The following is a 27942-nucleotide window of genomic DNA, read 5'->3' on the forward strand; positions in this document are numbered from 1 at the left end:
TAACTAATGATTTGAAGTAAAGAAAAGAAGTAATGCCTCAGGGAAAATGTCTTCAGACTTTCTGAATTTAAATATAGTTATTGCAATAGTAAACTGATTTTCCTTTCAGAATCAGTGGTGTTTTCTACTGAACTGTTGGTTTTGCAGCACTAGATTAAGTTGAAATCCTCAACCATACTGAAGAAATAAGTAGGGGATCTGAGTAAGTTCAGTTGCATCTCTGCTTTATTCTTGGAGTGGAGACTGCTCTTAAAAGCAATTCCTGCTGCTTGACAATTTCCCTCTCTCTTTTGGATTATGGAAATCACTATACAGTAGACTTGTTATTCTTGTTCTGCATTGCAGTCTTTCTCTCCATCTGTGTTTCTTTCTTAATTAGGATTATCTGCCATCTCTCACTACTAAAAGTTAGGTAAAAGTCATGATTCTCCAGGCTTCTAAGCAGCAACATGATCAGTAAGACCAGCTTCTGGCAGGAAAATGAAATTATTTTTAACGTTAAACAAGATAACCGCAGGATTCCACCTGCAGCCCAAGTATCACTGAGAACTGATAAAAGATGAAGTCAGGATATTACTCTCTGATCAAATGGATTGCATTTCAACATAGCTTTTTTTAAAAAAATCTCATCCCAAAAGCCACACAGCTGTAAGCCCAAGAGGTAGTAAGAAATGAGCCGCTTATAGGAATTGGAGATTAGCAGAGCCTCATTAGGGATCCAGGCAGGGTAAGCCACAGAGAGGCAGCTGTATTTTTCTGTGGATGGGCCTGAACCTTGGAACAGATGCATTTTGGGGAAATGCAATTTTATTTTGGGTCACATTTGCCTAAGGAATAAAATGTTCCAAGAGACTCCAAATACCATTTCAGGGAATTTTAATGTACTCACTTAAATTAGCTAACTTATTGGGCAAGAGGCTCTTTCATATTTACTGAGATGTCCAGCCTCAACTCTCAGAAGTGTCTGGAGGAGATGTGTATTACGGTAGTGAACTGGGAAATTGTGGGAGGCTGGATGAATGGGGGCAATCTGGGGAAGACTGCATCATGATTCATATCTCTCAGGTGAGGCTGACGCTTGCTCTCCTTAAATTGCTACAGTGCAGGAGTCAGCATGGTTGTGCCCTTGTAAAATGAATGAAGACATACATGCAGAACTATTAATCTTCAGAGGGTTTACATTTTCTCAACATAAAGACTACCTTTGGTAGGCCAAAATTATAGTCTCTTAACCACATGAAGACCCATGCTTTCCTTAGTAAAGGCAGTATTTAAGGAATGTTGATTAATGTTCTTGCTGTGTGCTCGTGTGTGTTTATTTTGCAAAACATCAATTTAAATATATAGAGCAGTAATATCTGTCCTACGCAGTATGCACATAGCCCTCATGAACATCATTTTGCAGCCTCAAAGAACATTCCTTCTATGGATCAATAATATACTCGGAGAGATGATTTTGAGTCAAGTTGTTTTCTTGCCTTTGGTTCTTCCTTTTCCAATGCGAAAGGTACTGCAGCGATGTTGTTGATTACACACACACAGAGCACATACACTTCCACACCGACACCCACACACTCTCAGAGTCGGTGAGGAAGTCTATGGGTAATCTTGACCTGCAGTGCACTTCTTTCTTTCCCTGTAAAAGTTGCCAGGTGATCATACACTGCAGGAAACCATTAGAATGTGTAAACTGTAGAGAAAACCCACAGGGTAATCATTAACCTCGGGTGAGCAGCAGACCTGTCCCTCACATTCTCGGCAGGCAATGCTGATGGAACAGGTGGTGTAAGGCAGTTACCACCATGTGGAAAGTGGGGAGCACATCTTAGAAGAAACTGTGGCCTGTAATTATCTGGGGGCTGACAGTTGCTGAACAACTACTACTCTAATGATACCTGATGCATGTCTTAATGCTTTACTCAGGCAGAAAGTAAACTACTTTACAACCAGGATAGGCACCATAACTCATTGCCAGCTTCCTATTTCATCATCCCTGGAGTCAGGTACTGGTGGAACACGCCAGAACTCTATTAATGGTTAACTCTTTAAAAAGTATTTAAATTCTTGAAATAAGTCTTCATTTATCGTTATAATCGTTACTTATCGAATTATGGTATTTTGGGAGGAGAAATGACAGGGAGCCTTCTAGCCTTAGAAGAATTTGGAGTTCCCAGAAGAGTGTCCTGTAAATTCAAAGGATAATCATCTGGGTCATTGTTGTCATTATTTTCATCTAAACAAGTTTCTAGATATATGGGGGTTGGACATAAAAATAATCTTGTGGAATGTAGTTCTTGCAGCCATGAGAAATGTGGGCAGACCCTGGGAAGAAATAGTGTCCTATGGGCAATGTCTTCAGGGCTTGCTGACTCAGAAATTTCAAAACACAGAGCACAGGAAAGCTGTGTGAGATCCAAGAATCCTCTTCACTTTACACAACTGCTTCCTCATGTATTTGTGTCATCTGGTTGAGTGTGATTACTGTGACTACCAAGGAAAATTATATCCCAAATTATCCACTCAGCTTCAGTTGGTAGAATAGAGAAACAAAGCATAAAGAAAATTTGCATTATTTCATTGAGATTACATGTATCAGTGGAAGGTGATATGGTTTGGCTGTGTCCCCACCTGTTGTGGGAGGGACCCAGTGGGAGGTAATAAATAATGAGGGCAGGTCTTTCCCATGCTGTTCTTGTGATGGTGAATAAGATCTGTTGGTTTTAAAAAGTGAAGCCTCCCTACACAAGCTCTCTCCTCTTGTTTGCTGACATGTGAGACATGCCTTTCACCCTCCGTCATGATTGAGAGGCCTCCCTAGCCACGTGGAACTGAATGTCCATTAAGACCTCTTTTTCTTCCCAATCTCAGGTATGTCTTTATCAGCAGCATGAAAACTAACTAATACAGTAAATTGGTACCAGTAGAGTGGGACACTGCTGAAAAGATACCTGAAAATGTGGAAGCAACTTTGGGACTGGGTAACAGCAGAGGTTGGAACAGTTTGGAGGGTTCAGAAGAAAACAGGACAATGTGGGTAAGTTTGGAACTGCCTAGAGACTTGTTGAATGGCTTTTATCAAAATGCTGATGATGATATGGACAATGAAATCTAGGCTGAGGTGGTCTCCGATGGAGATGAGGAACTTGTTGGAAACTGGAGCAAAGCTGATTCTTGCTATGTTTTCGCAAAGAGGCTGGTGGCATTTTACCCATGCCCTACAGATTTGTGGAACTTTGAATTTAAGGGAGATGTTTGAGGGTATCTGGAAGAAGAAATTTCTAAGCAGCAAAGCATTCAAGATGTGACTTGGGTGCTGTTAAAAGCATTCAACTTTAAAATGGAAATAGAGCATAAAAGTTTGGAAAATTTGCAGCCTGATTATATGATAGAAAAGAAAAACCCATTTTCTGAGGAGAAATTCAAGTCAGCTACAGAAATTTTCAAAAGTAATGAGGAGCCAAAGGTTAATCACCAAGACAATGTGGAAAATGTCTACAAGGCATGTCAGAGACCTTTGAGGAATCCCCTCCCATCACATGCCAGAAGGCCTAGGAGGAAAAAATGGTTTCTTGGGCTGGGCCCAGGACCCCCTTGCTGTGTACAGCCCTTGGTGCCCTGCATCCCGGTTGTTCAACCCATGACTAAAAGGCGCCAAGGTACAGCTCAAGCTGTTGCTTCAGAAGGTGGAAGCCCCAAGCCTTGGCAGCGTCTATGTGGCATTGAGCCTGTGGGTTCACAGAAGTCAAGAATAAAGGTTTGAGAACCTCAGCCTTGATTTCAGAGGATGTATGAAAATGCCGGGATGCCCAGGCAGAAGTTTTTTGCAGGGGCAGGGCCTCATGGAGAAGCTCTGCTAGAGCAGCACAGAAGGGAAATGTGGGTTCAGAGCCCCCAGTACAGAGTCCCTACTGGGGCACTGCCTAGTGGAGCTGTGAGAAAAGTGCTACCATCCTCCAGACCCCAGAATGGTAGGTCCACCACTAGCTTGCACCGTGTGCCTGGAAAAGGCACAGACTTTCAATGCCAGCCTGTGAAAGAAGACAGAAGGGGGGCTATACCCTGCAAAGCCACAGAGGCAGCGCTGCCCAAGGCCATGGGAGCCCACCTCTTGCATCAGCGTGACCTGCATGTAAGACATGGAGTCAAAGATCATTTTGGAGCTTTAAGATGTGACTGCCCCACTGGATTTTGGACTTTCATGGGGTCTGTAGCCCCTTGTTTTTGCCAATGTCTCCTATTTGGAGTGGTTGTATTTACCCAATGCCTGTGCCCCCATTGTACCTAGGAAGTAACTAACTTGCTTTTGATTTTACAGGCTTGTAGGTGGAAAGGACTTTCATTGTCTTGGATGAGACTTTGGACTGTGGACTTTTAAGTTAATGTTGAAATGAATTAAGACTTTGGGGGAACTGTTGAGAAGGCATGATTGGTTTTGAAATGTGAGTACATGATATTTGCGGGGGCGGTACAGGGACAAAATGATATGGTTTGACTGTGTTAGCATCCAAATCTTATCTTGAATTCCCATGTGTTGCAGGATGAACCATGTGGGAGGTAATTGAATCATGGGGGCAGGTCTTTCCTGTGCTGTTCTTCTGATAGTAAATAAGTCTCACAAGATCTGACGGTTTTACAAAGGGGAATTTTTCCACACAAGCTCTCTTCTCTTGTCTGCTGCCATGTGAGACATGACTTTCACCTTCTACCATGATTGTGAGGCCTCCCCATCATGTGGAACTGTGAGTCCCTTAAACCTCCTTTTCTTCCCAGTCTTGGGTATGTCTTTATCAGCAGCATGAAAACTGACTAATACAGAAGGAGAACATTTCATTCAGAAGACTACCTGTATAAACCTTAGGGATGAGGAGGACAAGCTATGGTGAGTGTGTTTTAATAGCCAAAGGTCTTGGCTAAATTGTATTCTCAGGAAGGTAGGAGCTATTTGAGGCTCTTTTTGTTTGCTGAACATGACCGGAATGTGTTCAAATATGAAAAACGTGCAATAGGTGCTAAGGTAGTGAATTGACTCCTCATTAAAGGAAAGAATGAGAAATTTCCGAGAAAAATCTAGAAGAGAGGAGAAAAGGATCCAGAGTCAAGATATTGCAGTAAGAAAGTAAAAAGTCAAAAGAAAAAAAAATCTTCCATTGAGGTTTAGCTGAAGAGGGGTTTTAGAGGCAAGAATATCTGAGAAATTTTACATTATTTGATGTAGTGTGCAAAATGTTAACCTTCTCTCCATCTTCCTTATGCAAGTGTTAGAAAATTTGTCAGAAGCATTTAAACCAGAGCAAATCCATCCTGAATAGGGGCTAGGTAAAATAAGGCTAAGACCCACTGGGCTGCATTCCCAGATAGATTAGGCATTCTTAGTCACAGAATAAGACAGGAGGTCAGCACAAGATACAGGTCTTGCTAAACAGGTTGCAGGAAAGAAGCTGACCAAAACCTGCCAAAACATACCAAAACCAAGGTGGCGACGAGAGTGACCTCTGGTCGTCCTCACTGTTAGACTCTGACCAGCAACATGATAGTTTAGAAATGCCATGGCAATATCAGGACATTTCCTACATGGTCTAAAAAGAGAGTCATGAATAATCCACCCCTTGTTTAGCATAGATCAAGAAATAACCGTAAAAATCAGTGACCAGCAGCCCTTGTGGCTGCTCTGCCTCTGGAGTAGCCGTTATTTTATTCCTTTACTTTCTTAATAAACTTGCTTTCACTTTATGGACTCACCCCAAATTCTTTCTTGCACAAGATCCAAGAACTCTCTCTTGGGGTCTGGATCAGGACCTCTTTCCAGTGACAAATCTACATTTCACACTTATGGCGTGTGTGTGTGTATGTGTGTGTGTGTGTATATGTGTGTGTATGTGTGTGTGTATGTGTCTGTGTGTGTGTGTGTGTATGTCATAGGACCACTCAGAGAAGTAATAGGTTTTGCACCTAGGTTTTCTCAGAGAGAGTAGAAAGTCCATTTGCTGATCACCTCAGAATCAAGAAGATTAGGAAAAAGCTAACCTAGAGTTTAAACAACATTCTTTCAGTTACTGAAGAGAAATCAAACCAAAACAGTTTTGTTGGTGGGGAGGGAGGATACTAACTGTGTTGAATAGTGTTTGGCCTGAGAAAGAAAATGCCTAAGTGCAATTAAAATGAAAGACCCTGAAGGAAAGGAAAGAGATAATAAAATTATTTTAATTATCATTATTGTAATTATTTTTAAGTAGAGTTGAATATTTCCACATTGCTTAATTGTTCCAATGTTGTTACTATTTTCTTTTCTAAGCCTCTTCTGGTTATCTTAATACTTGATACATCTGAACTCAGAACTCTCCTTTTATCCCTCTAGAGATCTGATTTTAGAGTTGAAATAACAAGCTTGGTGCTATCATGCTCTGCCAACTCAAACAAAATAAGAAGAGATCAAATACATAATAGCCAAGTAGGATTTGTGGAGATGTTTGTTAAGTTGCATCACATTCTGGTTTTTTGTTGATCTTCTTCCTTTTGTTTGTTTTTAAAGACTAGGGGATCTCTTGGCTCCTCTGATACAGAGGCAGCCTGTGGATCAGTAAATCCTAAGAGCTAAAAGGACCTTAGAGATGATCACCTTCTCAATCTATGCTGGAGACTTACCTGTTCTCTCACAGTCTAGAATAGAGATGTAGCCCCAACTTGAATTCTTCAGGGGTTTACAAGGCTGACAGATAAATTTTCTGAACCTCTGAATTATTGAAACATTTTAGGTAAGCCAAAGGATGTTCAATAAAATTATTTTCTGTTGTCTCCAGAGGTCCAAAGTTGGAGAACAAGACATTCTAAATTATGGAGCTAGACTTGCAAAGGGGGTGATCCTACATTAGGCCTGCCTGAACAAGTTATTGGTCATTCACAGGCATCTATAAAAGGCCAGGATTGAAAGTCTTCCAGAAAGACATTTCTCTGGGGAATATTTTCTGTGTCACTGGAATGGGGGAGAAGTAAGTACTTTCTACCCCACTCTAAGTGAGAAGCCTTCAAGGAAGAATCAGGCTAACATCCTGAAATAACGTTTTGATCAAGCTCTTGATGTATGCAGATGTGATACTTGAGTTACTCTTGGTCTAATGGGAGAGGCTGTGGCTGGAGCCTTGCCTTGCTGGTGACAAAGGAAGAAAAATGACTTTGAGAGTGAACTATGACAATGAGCTGCACTTGCTCCAGCTGTAGGCAAATGCATATCCTTACTAGTATTTAGATTTGAACCCCACCAAAAGTAATTCAAGCTGACTGTGGGTCAGCTTGAGAAGGAGTCCACCCAAAAGGACTGCCCGAAGGGACAAGGAGAGCAGGGCAGAGGGACCCAGAAGAAGCCCAGATTAGAACTAAGCAGCCGGCTGGAGGACCGGCCTTGTTCAGGTTGACCGGCAGTGGAGGAATCCTCAATAGAGGAGTTTCTAGGAATCTGCAGAAACACCATTGAGAGACACTGTCAGCAAAAAAGCCCTGATAGTAACTCTACCAACCACATACGACTGAGCCTTTTTTGCCTAATCTTCTCTCACTACCTGGGTCTGACCTGGGAGCCATCTAATAGTAGTCAGGGAGCAAGGGGAAAAAGTGGAACTGGGAAGAGAGAGGTGGCCAATCACTCCTGCACTTCAGATTTCCAGCCAGACACAGGGGAAGGGAGAAGCTTCAAATAGGACAGGATTCAGAGCTTTTTGTATTATTGGGTGTGACTTTGAAAAATATTGAAATGAGACTGTTCTTGTGACTAAAGGGGGCAGAGAGGCTTGTCCCATATGCCAGTGAATCATGGGGAAAGAGGAACACCCTAGGGTGTGTATGAAAGGTCAGAGAGCAAAACCTTGCTTCCTCTCCCTTCTTCTCCCCTCCCCTCCCCTCCCCTCCCCTCTCCTCCCCTTCCTTTCCTTTCCCTTCCCTTCTCTCCCCTTTTTCTTTCTTTCTTTCTTTATTTCTTTTTTCTTTCTTTCTTCTTTCTTTCTCTTTCTTCCTTCCTTCCTTTCCTTCCTTCCTTCCTTCTTGCTTTCTTTCTCTTTCTTTCTTTTTCTTCTTCCTTCTTTTTTCCTTCCTTTCTTCCTTTCTTCTTTCCTCCCTCCCTGCCTTCCTTCTTTCCTTCCTTCCTGCCTTCCTCTTTCTCTTTTTCTTTCTTCCTTTTTTCTTTCTGTCTCTCTCATTCACTCACTTTCTTGCTCTTCTTTTTTGTATCCTACTGAGTCCAGATGATTCAATCAATTGGTTAAACTGATGGCAATTGATTTTCTTTTGCTTCAGCTTTGGTTTTATACCTGTCCCTGAAGACACACATAAATCATTTATTTATTTAGTATATTCAACACCTTCAAAGATTTGACAATAGCGTTAATGGGCTCCCTGAAATTCTTTATAGTCAAGGTCCAAAATCCTCTGAGTCCTTAGCCATTTTTCATTTAGCTGTATTTTCATCCTCTACCAGCCTGGTCACCCTCTTCCCCTGTCATTCTAGGTTTATATTATTCCTCTTAAAACTGAGGCTTTTCTTACAAATGCACTCTGAGCATAGTGAGGCTGTTCCTGCCACAAATCCTGTCAGACCACACTGCATAATGATCTTAAAATCTATAACGCATCAGGACCAGGAATAGTTAGCTTAATAGTTATGAGAAAGTACACGTTAAAAGTATGATTTTCGAATAAATTGGTGCTACACATTCAAATTTGAATCAGATGCATCTTAAAGATAAGGTCATTCTTCTGTTTAGGTGAAATAGTTTCTACACTGGCACCTAAAATGCTACTGAATTATTTGTTTTTCACTGATCAGATGTATAACATTGGAAAAGTCCTTTAAAATTGCAATGCACATCTTTTTCAATGGGGAACTAGATGAGAATGAATTAAATTCCTCATTTATTGAGTGAGTACTATATATAAGGTACTGGTACCATATAATCACCTCGATTTGTTCCTGAAACTAGTCCACAGGTGAGAGGGAAGCTAGGCAAATGTCCAGCTAACATTGGTACAGAACAAATTGAAATAAGATAAAAGAATTCAAGCACCATTAAGGTATATATTGACTCTGAAAAAATATTCGTTGAACAACTGGATGAATAAGCCACACACAATGAAACCCAAGGAAGAAGAATTTGTGTCCCTCACTGTTTCATAACTCAGTGATTTTTGACTGGTCCCCCTTTTAAAGAGTTTCTTTCCTTTGTATGGTATTACTTAGAAATTTAAATATTCCTAAGATGTAAGTTATTAGACGCATAACTTTTTTTTTTTTTGGTAAATGCATTATCATGGCAGTTGCAGAGAGCTGAAGAATATAAAGCATCTTGCTAGCAGGGAAGAACAGACAAGAAGAGGGAGGAAATAAGGATTAGAAAAGCAACTGTGGACTGACAGGAGTGAAAACTCTATTCACTTCCCAAATATCCTAAGGTTGTTCATTCAGTCCCAGGTACCTGAACCCTGAATTGCTTGGAGTGTTTCTTCCTCGAGCACTGTATGTGTTTTGAAATTTCATTGAAAGTCACAGAAAGTTTGGGATAATGAAGCTGGAGCTGAGATCAATGTTTGATAATTGTTATTCATAAAATGGAAGCTAAACAGAACCTGTTGGTAACAGATTCTATGCAAGAAATGGAAGGTCTCCAAGAGTCAGAGGTTTGACTGGGTGAAATAAAGAAGGAGAATGTCACAGCTGAGTTTTCCTCCAAACCCTTTGTAATTCTAACCACATAGGTGTCACAGGAAGTCACTGACGCTGGTCTGAATTGCACAGAAGTACTAAGTAGGGAATAATATGAGCTGATATGGTTGAATAAAGCATACGTTAGGGAATCAGTTTAAGTCTAGCATATAACTGGAGGGGTTGAGATTGAGGAGGAATGCTATTGTACATGTATGTAAAATATTTTTAATAGTACAAAATAGCTTTTTGACTCGATGGTCTAGTTTGGACATATGCAATTACATAAGCTCAAATAAAGTTATATTAGTATATTGGCAGGAAAAAGAAACGGTGTTATCTGATGAAATTTAAAAAGGATAGAGTACCTTTTATTCCTTTGTCTTAATAAGGGTTTGTATAGCTCTTGGCATGTAATGGATGGAAATTAGGATCAATGGGGCCATGAGCTATGCAGTGGGTGGTAGTGCATGTTATAGGGATGTGATCACGAACATTCCACATCTCAAGAATGATTGCAAATTTCTCTCGTTTAATCTTAGCTTTTATGTGTACAGCTAATTATTTTCTTATAAGAAATGGGTGCTAAGAAAGTTGTCTGCATGAGTCATGTGCAATAAAACCACTTTTTCCTTTTTACCTTTTATTATTTTAAATGTATTCAATATTTCTTAACACAATTATTGCACTTTTTGATTACCCCTAACCTTTAAGTTTTTAGCCTTCCATGTTTGCTATTTTATGCTTGCTTTTGGCCATTTTATTCTCATCTGAATTTCACCTGCAAACTAATTTCATAAAAGATATCAAATTAACCATTTTTATTATTTATCTCCAAAAATCATTTGGAGAGATGGCTATTTATACTACAGGCTAATTTTAGTTTTCTGAATGATTTATTGATTTTAGTTATTATACTTCTGGGTTTATTACTCATGATCACACTATGTATTAATGAGCCAATATTAGCACATGACTTTGTAATAAAGCTCATCTGGCTTCCCTCATCAAGAAAACAACAGAGAAGACAGAAACTTCTCTGGGCAATGTATGCTTTTTATTTTAACCCTTGAGAATAAAATTCCTGATTATAGATGTGGTTGGTATGCATTAGCTTTAACCATTGGGTTGGTCGGCATATGTGATGAGTGAAATTGTGAGATTCAAGGTAAGGGAAAGAGACACATAGGAAGAAAATGACATGTGATGGCAGAGGCAGAGGTCAGCATGATGCACCAGCAAGGCAAGGATGCTGGCAAGCACCAGAAGCTAGAGGAGGCAAGGAGGCTCCCCTGTAGGTTTCAGAGGGAGCATGGCCCTGACATCCTCTTGATTTTGGATTACCAACCTCCAGAACCACAAGACAATAAATAACCTTTCTGTTGTTTGAAGCCACCTAGTTTGTGCTACTTTATTACAGCAGCCCTAAGAAAGTAATACAGAATGTAGTTAGGCTTCAAGTGATAGCCAAGTGTAGGCAGTTTTCCTTGGTCAGATTGTGAGTCATATGAGAGAGAGAAAGAGTGCTCGAGGGTCATTTTAGATCTCATGACTTGGTGGTGCAAGGAAAACTCAACAAAAAGATATTGAAAGTATAGAGCTAGATACCCAAGCAGAGAACAGTTCTGAGTAATGCTCTAAGAAGTGCTTCCATTGAGGGCTGCTAGTTAAAGATTTTCATGATTTTCCCAGAAGTATAATAAAATTAAAACAAATAAAAATAAAAAGATTTTCATAATTTTTTGTGATGAGGGTTTCCCAAGAACCCATGATCATAAGAGAAAGAGTCTGCTTAAAGCCTTAACACAAGCATATCAGGTCTAAGTAAAAATTCTCCTGCCCTTGTATCTGCTTTACCTCCTCTGTTTGGATCCTGGAGAGGTAACAAATCCACCGTAGCAACTGAAGGAAGAGATACCGAAGCACAGAGGATGAATGGGAAGAAGGCAATCATTCCTTCTCTCTTCCCCCACCGTAGGTGGTCAGTGTGAATCAGGAGCCAATCTTTAACACTGAATTATATCCAGGGTTGGCATTACATTGGGCAGAACATACTCAATGTACCAAAACTGCTTGGGAGAGTAAAGACTTCCTAATTTTTTTACTTTGACCGGAAAAATCATGGGACCTTCCCTAGATTCCATAAAAACTGGGGAAGCAGGAGGCAGTGAAGGGTGGAATGATCACCTGTGAATTGATATGTAAAGGTAGATTTGATAAATATATAAAATTATTTTCCATTCCACATTATGAGTCTTCTTCATTCAAAGTATTAGAAACACTAAACATTTTATACAAAAAGTTTCTTTTTGACATTATTTTATTCTATTCTCGTGAGAGGCCTATGAAATGCACAGATACTGATAATGAGTAGCTGAAAGAGGTGTGGACAGACTCGCCCACAGTTTGACATGGAGATATTATTTCTCTCTGATTTCAGTAATAGTGATTGTAGGTATTTTCTCCTTGCCATTATAAACACACTATCTTTGAAAATGTTAGATTTTAAATTAGAAATTCAAATAATCACCTTTCATTCAAGAAAGGAAAAGAACACTTCTAGAAGACCTACAATATCATGAAACTTGAGGGATTTTTACGTTTAAGGTTCTTTTTGTGATCATTTTTCAGATTGGGATTGTAAGTTTCTGATTAATTTTTGGAGTCCTCTTGAGCAAATACAAACTTGCAACTATCACAGGCTTTTTAAATGCAATAAATATGTTTTTAATCACATTTTTAATCAGCATTATTGAAATGCAGTTAACAGCACATGTTGAAATGTACAATTCGATAAGTCTTTGACATAGGAATTCATCTTTGAAACCATCACAATAATAAACATAGTCATCAATTTCCAAAAATTTTCTCATGCCTGTTTGTAATCTCGTCCCCACCCCCAAAAGCGTAGCACTTCTCTCTGTGGGAAGGTTTTTTTAAATTACAGTTTTCATTTTTTTAGTATATATGAGGCTATGCAAGCTATTTCTTCTTCAGCAAGGAAGTTGGCCATTTTGTCTGGCATCAAATTTATTACCATAAAGTTATTAGTATCTTTTTATAATTATTTTAATATCTATACAATCTGTAATGATATCACCTTTCATTTTAATTATTAGTAATTTATGTGTTTTCTCTTTTTTTTCTGATCAGTATGGTTAGTAGTTTATTGATTTTATTGATCAATAACCAGATTTTGGTTTTCATGATTTATGTTCTTCATTGTTTGTTTCCTATTTTATTAGATTTTACTCTGATCTTTGTTATTTTCTTTTCTATACTTCAGATTTAATTTTCTTTTTTTAAGGTGAAATCTAAGACCTTCCTTTTTTTCTAATGTAGGTATATTCATGCTTAAGTTTCCCTCATGTATTACTTTGGCCATGTTAGACAATTTTTGATATGTATATTTTCATTTTCATTTGTTACAAAATACTTTCTAATTTGACTTTGATTTCGTCTTTGACCCATAGGTTATTTAGTAGAGGGTTATTCAGTTTCCAAATATTTGAGGACTTTCTAGGGATCTTTTTGTTGTTGATTTTGAATTTAATTTTACTGTGGCCAGAGACATTATGTTGTATGATTTGAACATTTTTTAGTTATGGAAAAGGCCATAGTAGAGGAACCTTTTCTCTTCCTATACTATGGCCTGGAAATTCACTTTAGGAAGTGAGCAGGAGCATGGGAGGCATTGTTTCCCACATTTTAGCAAACCCTGTCCTTTGTTGCCTGATGTCCAATGTCTTAAGCACTATTGTTTTCTGTATTTGGTCCAGATTTTCAGTTGTTTCAGATAGGAAGGGAAATCTAGTCCCTGCTACTCTATCTTGTTTAGAGGCACAAGTTTATATTTAGGATAAATGTTGTTTTTATGTGCTTTCAGTGAAGCTAGTATATCAGAATTCTTGATTCAGCTCTGTGTTTGTAAACCAAACAGTGGCAAAGTAACAGGAAGAATCCATAGAAAGTGGGCAAAATATACACTTGGTTATTGTCTGTCAAGAGGAGTCTGCAGTTTGGGGGAAAAAACATAGTGAGATTTACCAAGTATACAAAGTCAGACCACAAAATGGTTAATAATAATAATTAGACTTCTAAGGACACTATGAGTACAAGACTGTAGCTGATTGTAGAGATACAGTGATATAATAGGCAAGTTCAAATGGAGTCAAAGGAAGTCTAGGGTACTAGTTTTTGTATGGACACTGTAAGATATTGGCAAGTGACCTAACCCATCTAAATATCATTAATAAAAATAATATGGTGAATTGGATATGGATTTCTGTACAGCATTCACAGAAGTTCTGATCTAACACATTTGAAGTGGGGCTTCAAATCTCTATTTTTATAAAGCTTTATACAGTTTATATTGATGCAAAACTGGTCTGGGAGTCCACTGATAAGATGAGCTCTTAAATTGCTTTTCAGCCTTAGTCTTGTCCATATTTAACTTTTAGTAATGTTAATAGTAGCTATCATTTGTTGGGCACTGCATATGGATCATCTTGGGTGCCTTACATACACATCCTCAAGTCCTCTAGTTTTACATGGCAGATCTTATTATCCTCATTGTCTGAAAGAAGGTTGATAGTTCTTTCTTAGGATAACCTAGGAATTTACCCAAGACCACATATGGGGTCTGCCTAGAAAATAACAAACATAAATTTTATTTGTGATCTGGCACCAAAACTGTGCTCTTTCTATTTCATCATGTTACCTATCAAAAGTCTAGCCTGCGTATCCTAATAGTATCGGTTCCTGCCAGTCCAGTTTGTCAAAAATAAAAGATTATTTTGTAAGAAAGGGTCTTAAATATTCTAGAGAAGCATAAACAGAAGTGATCTACAGATAAGGCAAAAGTAATTTAAAAATACTAGAACTTTATTGAATACTTATGTATACTAGGCTGAGGGCTGTATTACATTATTTATTTCAGCAATTTTTACGTGTTTGAGGGTTTCTTAGTGACAATTTGTCCATTATCTATATATATTATAAATTAAATACATATACTGACTTAAGCCCTTTATAATACCTTTAAAATATGATACTTAATGTCCATAGGTAATTTATATGTGCTTACTATTTTCATGTATATCCCCTTTTAGCCTCTTCCACTTATCATCTCTTTATTTTTTCTATTAGTTTCTTTCATTTTTTCTCATTTTCCCCCTTTTTATAATTCAAGGCAGTGCTTAAGAGAAGGCCCCGCTGTGTGCTTATTTCTTGTTTTCAATTTTAAAACACTTGATATTTCACTTTGGAAATGGGTAGAAACATTTATGCCATCCAGATGTGAAGAAAGTGAGTTATACGGCTCAGGCATAAAGATATTGCTGTGAATCCTGTGATTCAGGTGAAGTAGAAAATATTTGTATTTCATATGTTTTACCAAGATTCAAAGGAAGAATAAAATTAATAAAAATGAAAACGTTTTATATCCTGGCAAGATCTTTCATAAATATTTGTAATATTTATTTGTAAAGTTCTTTGAGTGTTTGGGGCAATGCTTTGGATTGAGGTCACTGATTTAAATTCTGTCCATTCCCTCTCTTTCCTACCAATTGCCTTTGTCTCCCCTCTCCCTCTATTTAATTGGAGGTTTTCTCAAACTTAAGCTGATCTGAAAGGAGTTACAAAGTAAAATTAACTAATTCCCTTGAAAGAAGTAGGGGTAGCAATACTTTAGAAAGCTTATTAATTCCTCTTTTCACTTTGCCTCCCTGCTCTGCTCTCAGACCTCACTTGGAACCCCTGGAGAAGGAAAATTAACAAGCCCCCTGAAGCTGAACCACTACAGCCTTTCAAGGGAATTGGTTAATTTCACTTTGCTGCTCCATTTGGAGCAACTGGGGGTATTGGTCTTGAGGGAAATAATAGGATCTAGTATTTGAAATCCTTTACATTTTTAAATAAAATTCTAAGTTTTCTTATCAAACTAAAAAATGTTGTTCACCATATGCGTACATCACTGGTTTATATACTGACACAAGCTATTCATACATCTTCCTCTATTTTCATTTCTTAAGCCCGTTTGAACCTTCCAATTCTTTTGGAGTCCTGATACTGAATAATTTCTTTCCTAAGTGTCCAATGATTGTGTTTAACAGTAAGCAACAAATAGTTAAATCATTTCTTTTTCTAGTGGAGTTCTCACTAGACTGCCCTCTGTCCCCAACCCCCCACTCCCTTTTCAGAATCCAAGATACTTTCTTTGGTCCTTGTTTAGGTTATTCAGTACTGGTTTCTTAAAGCAGAAATATTCTACATCATGCCTTTCTCTATGCTTCACCCAGAGGGCATCACAGAAAGAAATCAGCAGCCCCTGGTAGCTCTCACAATCCTCTCGTTTCTGAATTCTCTTAACAATTCTGTAACATTAGCACACTTTCAGATTCACAACCCATTCTTTTTCTAGGTTAATAAATTCATTGGATATTAACAGTTTCACGCTGTACTCTGGGGGCATCCTAGTATTAACCTCTTTACATTCTGAGCCTTACCCTCTTGAGTCTTCTGAGTTCCTCTCAAAGATATTTTTATGATGGAGCTTCATCTTTTGCCCTATGGTGACTAAATTTCCTCAGTTCTCGCTTGTGTAGAAGTTTCATAAAAATCCTGCTCATAGTCTGAAATGAATTGCTTTTTGTAGAATGGCCCTTCAAGTAGTTCCAGACTAATGAGAGCAAACAAGATGGACTTGCAAAAATTAACATTCAAAAATATATAGTGTTTAAAATAATGAAAGTATCACCCACAGGTACTCTGGACATTTGGAGCTAGATGCTTACGTTTGATGTTAATCACATAGATTTCTGTGGATCATCCCTTGCTGTTGCATGCTTTTGTGTTGTGAATGTATTAAAAAGTGTTCTTTTTGAAAATAATGGAAAACTCCAGTTTTGACATCAGTGCCTCTGACAAGTGAATCTGTTCTCATTATCTCAACATCTATCTTGGCTTGTAAAAATCCTGCAGGTTTATGATGCATCACAGTATCCTTCACTACCTCCTCTTGTTCTTAAACATAAAGCTGCCACTTATGCTAGAACAAGCTTGATAAGATTGTCTTATAGATCCAATTCATTTAAAGAGAACATTGCTGCAGACACTAACATCCTTTTGCCGCAGCTCTTCTCTGCCCGAGTTAGAATATTATGCCCAAGAGTTAGAAGGATGAAGTGCAGGTATACTATATGCACAAAATTACCACTCACTTCTAAAGGGTTAGAGCCTTAAATATCAAGATATTCATTCTAATATGAACAGAGGAAAAGTGCTGTTTTTGCACTTTCTCAAATGAGGCCATAGACTTCAACCATCTACTATACTATCCTTCGTAAGTGGACGATAAGAATAATAATCAACCATGGTTCATTTTAGATGTTAACCCACATCCAAATGCCTGAATGACCTTCTCTCAAAGCTGTTTTAAATAAATGGTGTATAAAATACACACCAAGAGAGTCATAAATGGCCAAGGTGATATTCGAGGCCTTATGGGAGGTACTCATTTCAAAAATTCCATGCTCTGTCACCTCTAATGATCTTTGGCTCTTCATTTAGCTGAGAGTTGGCTTTTTAATGAACAAATGCCCTAACCAGTCTAGATGGCATTCTTATTATGGTCATATATTTTGGAAGTGTGATGGGGAAGAAATTGATATAAGAAGGTGTAAGAGAAGGAAAAGAATACCCGAGAGATGGAGGGCGTACATGTCCCCATCAAAGTGATAATAAATGTGGTGGGATGCCAATGTCTGTGGTAGTGAATGCCAGTTGATGAATGAAGCCTCATATTTTGCACCCTAGAACTTTAAGGATTCTGGATGTATCCAAGTGTTTGTTGTATATGTCTGATAGGTACACAGGTTAACCCATAATCAGTATGCATGTATTTTTTCATATTGGTTATAGAAATGTGGATGTTCCCTGAGGTTATAAAACAATCCTGGGGTCTTCTGAGATATTCCAGGAAGTGTGGGACCAAGCAAACTGCTCTTAAACCTCTTGGAATGTCTTGGATTCTTGTAGTTAGGAAAGGAAGAGGAAAGACTGAATAATTTGCCAGGTTTCCGCTAGTTGTCTTGGCCTGAGAATTGTCCCTTTGTAGTCCTGGTGGAGTTTAGAGCACCCTTATTTTTCCAACCCTAACAGCCTCAGAAGCTTGTCGACCACACTGGAATCCTGTTAAGACTTAAATATGAATATCTTAGCAGCACCATGGGCTTCAAAGTCAGGCAAGAAGAGGAAATACAAATCTTATTACCTCTAATTCAGTTGGTCTCTGTCATGAAGGTCAGGGACATTTGATTATCTTCAGTGATTGATTGTGGCTCCTAAATGACTCTATTCCATATGGAAGCATCTTTACCTTACATTTAAAACAAACTATTGAAAACTAAGGTTTATGTTAGCTTTTTAAAGCACACTTGCATAGTTATATTTGGTATGTTAGCTCCTGTAAGCACACTTGCAAAATTATCTTCGATAAATCTTTGGGTGTTGAAGGAAGCCACATAACATTTTAAAGCATACTGTGTCAGACAACATGGTTCCAGTTATACCTAGAGGAATTATTAGCTTTTTATCATCAAACAAAGACATTTGCTTTTGTACTATATAGGGACTCTGGACTAATCAAGAAGCACAAATGCTTTAATATAATTCCATGTGACTTATGTGTCATCCATGTGTAGAGTAGACTTGCATGTATATTTTCAGCATATTAAACTTGCTTCCAGTATTTTTTTTAATTGAAGAATGTTTTTATTTATTTAGATTACTGGAAGCTAAAGAAAGGTAGCTTCTGGAAATTCCTTTCCATGTATAAGTCTCCAGATCCAAATAGTATTCGTTAAGCTAATATTATATATCAACTTCAGAAACCCTGCCATTTTGTTTATTTATAGTAAGACATGAGTAGATATACACAGCCATACACTTTGTTTTTCATTCTGATACGTGTTTAAAACCTGTGATGTCAGAAAGATTCAATCAGGTGTCTGACAAGGGTATTGACCAGGGAATCTGTAATTCACAAGTGATGAGAAGGGAAGAGTTAATGGGATTTTTTAATATGCTGAATAGGGCTTTTCTGCTGAACAGCACTACATTGTCTGGGAGCAACAACCCTTGAATATTAAAACAGAACCATTTGTCTTGTCCTGTTGCCATGGAATAAGAGAAAGTGATTTTAGAAAAACAAACAGAAAAAGTCTCGAAGAAATTAGATTTGAAGACAATTTGCCTGGTAGTATTCCTTTTGCCTAAACCATGCATATGTGTAAGAGGAGAGCAGGGCAAATAATTCATCCTTCCATTGTTTTGGAGACAGATTAAAGATCTCTTTGCTGTCCTTGAGGCAGTGCAGGATGGGGGTGCTAAGGTAGGATGAAACTAGTATGTAGCTAGCATACACATTGTGACTGTCCTTTCATTGGGTATTCATAGGTGCATTTACTGCACCACCTTAGAGCCAGCACAAGTGACTTTTTGCTTTTATGTGGCCATATTTTTGTTCTAGGAAAGAAAGTTTTAAAAATTATTTTATCTCAGTGGATTGGAAATCTTTATTTATGTTATACTCCATTAAAAAATAAAAACAAGTCCAAGATCTCAGTGCTTTAAAACAATAATAGTTTATTTCCTACTCTGTCAACTAGGAGAGCTGTGGCTCTACCCTTATGTATCTTCCTTATTTGGTGATCGAGACTAAAGAAAAGAGTCTTGTCTTAGGCTTGTGCCAAAGGGAAAGAACAGTGACAGAGCCATGGGATGGCTCTTGAAGCATCTTCCCAGAGGCTGCAGATACCACTTTTACTCACATTGCATTGGCCATAGTAAGTTACATTGCCAAGTGTGATGTAAATGACCTCTTCAGACCACTGAGTATGCCTTTCCAAAGAGAAGCATTTCAAGTCACATGGCAAAAGATAGAGGCACATGACCTTCCTTAGGGAAGAGAATGAAAATACATAATTTAGATAAATAATGCCATCCTTATCACCCTTGATCTGTTTTGAAGGCTTATGAATTAAAATGTGATACATTGGAGGCTGTAGATCTTGCTTCTTAAGTATATAAGAAGATAAGCTAACAGTGATTCCTAAGGTTTGGAGTTTCTGAGGATCACCTAAAGAAGTTGTTAAAAATGTAGGTTCTCTCAGCCCAAATGCCCATCATTCAAAGAGTGGATAAAGAAGTTGTGAGATATATATGTATATGTGTACACACACACACACACAATGGGATACTACTCAGCCATAAAAAAGAATGAAATTATGGCATTTGAAGCAACTTGGATGGAATTGAAGACCATTATTCTAAGTGAAGTAACTCAGGAATGGAAAACCAAACATCATATGTTCTCATTCAAAAGTGGGAGCTAAGCTATGAGGAAGCAAAGGCATAAGAATGATGCAGTGGACTCTGGGGACTTGGAGGTGGGAGGGGGCGAGGGATACATTGGGTACAGTGTGCACTGCTCAGGTGATGGGTGTACGGTAATCTCAGAAATCATCACTAAAGAACTTAGTCACGTAGCCAAATACCATGTGTTTCCAAAAACCCATTGAAAAGAAGGAACAATTAAAAAACAAAATACTCCTATTCTAGAAAAAAATAATATGAAACATAACTAAACTAGTGCTTAGGCATGAACATTTGGGTGATAAAATTACAAAAAATAAATAATAAATAAAGATGTGATTACCACAAAGGTCAGGACTGTGATGACTTTTGAAAAGAGGGAAGGGACTGTGATCAGGGTGGTTGGAAGAATTCTATTTTCTTAGCCTAGCTGTGGTTACAAGGGTATTTGGTTTGTTTGATATAATTTCCTTTATCTGTTAGATTTTACAATAAAAAGTATTTTAAAAACACTGAAGAAAAGAATCAGCAAGTTCTCTGACACAAGACAAGGATGCCCTCTCTCACCACTTCTATTCAACATCATATTGGAATTCCTTGCTAGAGCAATTAAGCAAGAGAAAGAAATAAAGGGAATCCAAATAAGAAGAAAGGAAGTCAAACTTTCCCTGTTAGTAAATGACATGATGCTATATTAAGAAAAGCCCATAGTCTTCAGCTGATTAACAACTTCACCAAAGTTTCATGACACAAAATCAATATACTAACATCACTAGCATTCCTATATACCAACAACAGCCAAGCTGAGAACTAAATCAAGAAGGCAATCCTATTCACAACTGATAACTGCCACAAAAAGAATAAAATACCTAGGACTACAGATAACCATGGCAGTAAAAGATCTCTACAATGAGAATTACAAAACACTGTCAAATAAATCAAAGACACAAACAAATGGAAAAACATCCCATGCTCATGGCTAGGAAGAATCAATATCCTTAAAATGGCCATACTGCCCAAAACAATTTACAGATTCAATGCTATTCTTATCAAACTACCAACAACATTCTTCACAGAACTAGGAAAAAAAATTTAAATTCATATGGAACCATAAAAGAACTTGAATAGCCAATGCAATCCTAAGCAAGAAGAACAAAGCTGGACGCATCACACTATCTGACTTCAAACTGTACTACAGGGCTACAGTAACCAGAACAGCATGATACTGGTACAAAAACAGGGGCATAGACCAATAGAATAGAACAGAGAGCCCGGAAACAAGACCATGGATCTACAGCCATTTGATCTTTGACAAAACTGACAAAAACAAGCTGTGGAGAAAATACTCTGTATTCAATAAATGGTTCTGGGATAACTGGCTAGCCATATGCAGAAAATTGAAACTAGACCCCTTCCTTACACCATGGGCAAAAATTAACTCAAGATGGATTAAAGACTTAAATGTAAAATGCAAAACTATAAAAACCCTAGTTTCTTCTAGGTGTTTCTTATAGTTTCTTCCAGATTTTCTTATCTAGGCAATACCATTCAGAACACAGGCATGGGCAAAGATTTCATAACAAAGTCACCAAAAGTAATCCCAAAAAAGGTGAAAATTGAAAAATGGGATCTAATTAAATTTAAGAGCTTCTGTACAGCAAGAGGAACTGTTAATAGACAACCTACAGAATGGGAAGAAAATACTTGCAAACTATGCATCTGATAAAGGTCTCATATCCAGCATCTATAAGGAACTAAGACAAATTTACAAGAGAAAAATAAACAACCCCATTAAAAACTGGGCAAAAGACATGAACAGACACTTTAAAAAAAAAAATACATGTGGTCAACAAGCGTTGAAAAAAGGCTTAGTATCATTGATCATTAGAGAAATGCAAATCAAAACCACCTCACACAAATCAGAATGGCTATTAATAAAAAGTCAAAAAGTAACTGTTGCTCACAAAGTTACAGAGAAGAAAAAAACACTTGTATGCTGTTGGTGGGAATGTAAGTTAGTTCAACCACTGTGGAAAGCAGTGTGGTGATTCCTCAAAGAGCTAAAATCATTCCACCATAAAGACACATGCACACAAATTTTTATTTTAGCACAATTTGCAATAACAAAGACATAGAATCAACCTAAATGCTCATCAATGACAGATTGAATAAAGAAAATGTGGTAGATATACACCATGGAATATAATGCAGCCATTAAAAAGAATGAGATTGTCTTTTTTTGGGAATATGGATGGAGCTGGAGGCTATTTGCCTTAGCAAACTAACAGAAGGACAGAAAACCAAATACTACATGTTCTCACTTATAAGTGGGAGATAAATGAGGAGAACTCATGAACATAAAGAAGGGAACAACAGACACTGGGGTCTGCTTGAGCATGGAGGGCAGGCGGAGGGAGAGGAACACCAAAAGGAACTATTCAGTACTAGGCTTAATATGTGGGTGATGAAATAATCTGTTAAACAAACCTCTGTGACATGAGTTTACCTATATAACAAACCTTCACATGTACCCCTGAAACTAAAAGTTTATAAAAATGCAGATTTTCAATATCACCTCTCCTCCATCTCACCCCACCTCTCACTTCTAACATAGAAGTTTGCATGGAGTTCCAGGAATCTGCATTTGAAGAACCTTCATCACATTTTCTGAAACTCTGACCCAGATGAGCTCTGTCTTCAGTCACGTGGTTGTACTGTAAAAAAAACAGTATCCAGGCTGGATGTGGTGGCTCATGCCTGTAATCCCAGCACTTTGGGAGGCCAAGGTGGGTGGATCACGAGATCAGGCATTGGAGACCAGCCTGGAAAACATAGTGAAACCCTGTCTCTACTAAAAATACAAACAAAAATTAGCCAGGTGTGGTGGCATGTACCTGTAATCCCAGCTATTTGGGAGAGCTGAGACCAGAGAAACACTTGAAGTGGGAAGGTGGAGGTTGCAGTGAGCTGAGATCGTGCTACTGCACTCCAGCCCGGGTGACAGTGCAGGACTCCATCAAAAAGAAAGAAAGAAGAAAGGAAGAAAGGAAGGAAGGGAGAGAGGGAGGGAGGGAAAGAAAGAAGAAAGAAGAACGGAAAGAAAGATAAAAGGAAAGAAAGAAAGAAAAGAGAGAGAGAGGGAAAAGAAAGAAAAACAGTGTCCAGAGAAATAGTTTCTGTGAATTCCCAATCCTCAGTTTTCAGTATTTCACAGTCCATGTATTCTGGTATCCCTTTTATTCTTCTCTCTTCTCATGGTAAGAGGAGAATAGAAAAGTAACACATGTCCAGATATGTTATAAAAGAGGATTAATATCATCAAGAGGGAAGTTTATTTGTCTTCCTGTAAACATTCTATTCTAGAGAATTAGAAACACACTGGGGAGCAGATTCCTTCAAAAGACCATAAGATCAGTTATTGATGCGTTCATTTTCACCATTGCAGGATGCAAAGTTGTCAGAAAAGACAACCTCCTTGATCTCAAGCCAGCTGGGACACTGCCAGGATGTGACTGGGATCCTTTAAGGAGGACAGATACGCATCAAAGGGGTAAAGAAGAAGAAGGGGAGAAGGAGGAGGAGAAAGGGGGAGGAAAGGGAGAGGGGGAGGAAAAATACAGGACAGGTCTCTGGATGGCCTTGGACCAGCCCTATTGTCCTCCCTTTTCTCATTTCTGGTTCTTAAGAATAGCTGTAGAACGTGTTGGGAATGCAACATTCTGAGATAAGGAGGGCTGATTGGAACAGCCTGAGCTCTGTTCTGGTACCTTGCCTTTCTGATAAGATAACCTTCAATGTTTTAGCAGAGCAAATCTCATTGCCCCAGGGCATAAAACCCAGGGTGAGAGGCTTTCTGGGGTCCCTCAGCTGATACAAGTCGGGTATGCATGGATGACACTCCATCTATCCTGGGCAGATTCCTTGAGCCTTGGAGACTGGCTGACAATGTGTCGTAGGCTTCTGTTGTCCCTTGCTGCCTGTCTGTAAGTAGTAAAAGATCTCTTTATGCAGCTTGTTGTATGCATGAATATTTTTCTCTCACTGGACTCAGACAAGTAGGTGACCAGTGCACAGTGAACCTGCTTCACAACAAGTGGAGAAGGAATTCCAGGTAGATCGACCGTCTATTCCTCTGGGTATAACTATGATCCTCTGTTAGGAATATTATTATATATATTTTTTATAGTGGACCACACTGGTACATCACTGGGGATGTGGTTGGGGTAGGCTTAGAAATTCAGAGTGGAGTATACTATTAAACTTATGTTAAGAATCAGAATGGGTTTTGTTTACTATTTTGATTCTATTAATGCCAGGAACGTGCAGATAACAGGACCTTGTCTTGCCAGTTACTACTTCTCCTGGAAGTGTTTCTTCTGAGCTATAACTCTAAGGAATTAGTGGCGCATCATCTTGTTCCTGGTGCTGGGGCTAGGAGGGAGACAGCAGCGGCGTTCCTGCTGTGAGGAAAGGGGTAGAAACATCAACTCCCTGCATTGTTGTCTTAGGGGAAAGGATTCTGTTTCCTTCTTTTTTCATTTCACATTGTATCTTTTGCATTTTTTATTCTTGCTACAATGTATTTAAAACTAACATTTGCATTCATTAAATTTGTGCAATATTCCACCTAGTTAATATATTATATATTTTTTTCTGCCATTTCCCCATTATTTAGTATTTAGAATATTCACAATACTTGATGTTAAAAAATAAATCTGCTTGGTTCGGTGGCTCATGCCTGTAATCCCAGCACTTTGGGAGGCTGAGGTGGGTGAATTACCTGAGGTCAGGAGTTTGAGACCAGCCTGGCCAAAATGGTGCAACCCCATCTCTACTAAAAATACAAAAAAAAAAAAAAAAAAAAAAAAAAAATTAGCCAGGCATGGTAGCACACGCCTGTAATCTCAGCTACTTGGGAGGCCAAGGCAGGAGAATTGTTTGAGCCTGGGAGATGGATGTTGCAGTCAGCCGAGATTGTGTCACTGCAGTCCAACCTGGCCGACAGAGCAAGACTCTGTCTCAAAAAAAAAAACAAGAAAGAAAGAAAAGAAAAGAAATAAATCTAAAATAAACATTTTCATGAAAGCTTTTGTCTCCCAAAATCTAGTTCCTTGACATAAATTTATTGAATTCCCATGGTTAATGGAAAAAAATTCATTTAAAATATGTGATAGATTATTTTCATTTTTAACATTTTAACTTACATGGGGCCAGATTTCTGTTCTTTCTCACTCACACCATCTCCCCTTACATTTATCCTTAATTTTGTGTCTTGAGATGGAAAGAGGGAAAGGGGTGAAGTGAGATCCAGGGGCACACCCTGAAAAGTCAAAGATAATTTAAATTTCTCTCAGAGCCATTTCTTGACAATGAAATGAACAAATGGAAATGAAATAAGCAAAAGCAAAATAAGAAGAAATCATTAAAAGCAAAGACAGAAAAGTTCTACGTTAATAGCTTTCTTAATAATTTTTTTTAAGTAGAAAAATTCAAAGCTAGAGTGACTAAACTTTCAATTATGGGGAGGGCTTTAGAGCAGTGGTTCTCAGCCTGGGTGTGTGCCACACTGATATGTTTGGAATGGCATGGGAAGGAGGATCACGCAGAAAGTGGGTTAAGAACTGAGCCTAATTCTGAAACTCTTACTCAAATAAAATCTGGGGATCCTCATCACAATGGTGAGCATATAAACATAAGTCTCACTGATTAAAGAAAAATTAAGAACTGTTAAAGGAAGCAATTAAAGTTACTGGCAGCTCTCGACTTGCCAATTCATATGTATAAATTTTAGTTACCATGGTTTAGTTAAATAATACCAGTATCTCAATAATGTGGTTCGTGTTTCATTAATTATGGTATATTAACAACAATTGCGTGAAGTTCTAACCTCACTGATAGCACTTCAGTTCAGAAATCACTATGTAGATAGCAGATGCACATCATGATCAGTGACAGATAACCTCGGTATGGCTACTGCACATCTGTTACTCAGTTACCACCCAGCAAAGCATGTAACTGTGTTGCCTCCATGTCTTCCCATGATAAACTCACATGACATTTTACAAAACACATGATTAAAAGAAGGAATTGTGTAACAGATGAAAGTGCAGCAAAGAAATGAAAAGCAATAATGCTGGATGTGAAATTAGATCTCCTAAGAAGACAGCTGACCATGGAATATTGATACTGCTGTCATTTGAGTCTCTAGGTATGAGGCCACGGAAACTTACTGAAAGAAAATGTAAATGAGAAAGGTAGTTGTGATGAACAGAATGAAGATGTCCTACAGGAAGTAATGCTGGCAGAAAATTTACACATTAGAAAAAACTCTTGGAGATATTTCAATACACTGAGAGAACAAAGAATGCAACGTGAGAAGCTGATCCAAACTTAGAAAAGCATATGACGATTTGCCAGTGCGTAAAGAAAGATGGCGCTTCACGTTGTTGGTTACAGGACAAGGAGGCAAGCATGGTTTAAACTACATTTGATAAGTTTTTATGAAAAGCAAAACACTTTAGTTTTAAATGTTTCTCGTGTTTTAAGTTATGTCGTACTAGGTATTAGTTTTACGATTTTTATTTGCTTGTACCTTTGTCAATGACAGCAAGAAAGATTTTGATGTTTCGGCAAAACTTCTTAAAGTCCAAGACCCAATCATAAGTTTTCTCATTCGTTATTAAGATTGCTTTGCACAGTCGTCTTTGCAGTCCCGCACTATTGTCCTTGTACTGAGGATTCTGTGTACCTTTTCTGTTGCATAGTAATTTCAAATACTGTTCATTTAGTGTTCACAATAACTTGCTGCATGAAGCATGAATTATTATTTGTATTTAACAGAAAAGAGAGACTTTAGAGAGATCAAGAAATATGTGTAAATTTACACTGACTCTTGGTTGAGCTGTGGTCCTACAGTCGTCCTGTATTCTCTCTTCCCTACAACGCTGCAGAGACTTATTTCCCTAAGCTGCCCTGTCCTCAGAGAAGCACACCAGGCATGTTACATTCCCAGAGTTCTAGTTATGTCCTCTCCCATCCAGGGGCTCCTCTATTTTGTAGGGTTCACTGTGGTCTCAATCTGGGTCTTGCCTTTGTAGATCAATTGCTCTTCTGTTTCTCTGCTATCCAGGGCATATTGTTGTTACTGTTTTGAAAACATCTGACTCTCTTTTTTTTCTAATGTAACTGACTGTGTATTATTCCAGGAGGCCAGGCTCTCCTTTCTTAGGTGATCAAATAATTAAAAGTAAGGAACTAACGGCAGACACTTGCCTACCGCTTCCAGTGACTATTAGAATCCCGAGACTTAGTCCCAGTCCTTTTTCTTCCTCAATCATTAAGCCCATCACTTTTCTCTTGTTACATCCTGTGGATTTGTCTCTGCTTTCAATCTCTGTTTCCAGATATAAATTTAAACATTCATCATTTTTGCTATAGTACATTCATTTATTTCATAAACACTGGTAACACTATGATCCAGACATTCTTTTAAGTGCTTTACAAATATTAGTTTATTTAAAACCTCTTAACAGCTACAGGAGGCAGATACTATAATTATCATTCCCATTTATAATTGAGAAACTGAGACAGAGGCTTAAAGTAACTTTCCCAAATTCATACACCTGTTAAGTGATAGAGAAAGGATTTGAAACCAGGCAGTCTAACTGCAGATACACTGTTTTATAGTGTATCTCATTCATTCATTCATACATTCATTCATTTATCCATTTAACAAACATTTATTGAGTGCTTATTGTATCAAATACTGTAATAGAGATGAAAGAAATGTAGAAAAAAGTAAGTGTAGAAATGTTTTGTAGATTACATCACAGGTCAGGGTTAAAGTAAAGACACTAAGAGGTGAGTGGTCAAGTCTAAACAAG

The 27942-nt window shown here is 38.1% G+C and overlaps 1 long non-coding RNA gene across 1 annotated transcript in view; it reads right to left on the reverse strand.

Moving 5' to 3' along the window:
* LOC105710722 (uncharacterized) overlaps positions 1-27083 on the reverse strand; it is a 125151-nt gene extending 98068 nt beyond the window's left edge. The window contains exon 1 of the long non-coding RNA XR_001105855.3: positions 26950-27083. This is a non-coding gene — a long non-coding RNA (uncharacterized LOC105710722). The remainder of the gene's footprint in view (positions 1-26949) is intronic.
* Between the last annotated feature and the right edge of the window lie 859 nt (positions 27084-27942).

The sequence above is a fragment of the Aotus nancymaae genome, unplaced genomic scaffold (genome assembly GCF_030222135.1).
Source record: "Aotus nancymaae isolate 86718 unplaced genomic scaffold, 86718_ANA_hifiasm-v0.15.2.pri h1tg000033l, whole genome shotgun sequence".
Classification (NCBI taxonomy): domain Eukaryota; kingdom Metazoa; phylum Chordata; class Mammalia; order Primates; family Aotidae; genus Aotus; species Aotus nancymaae.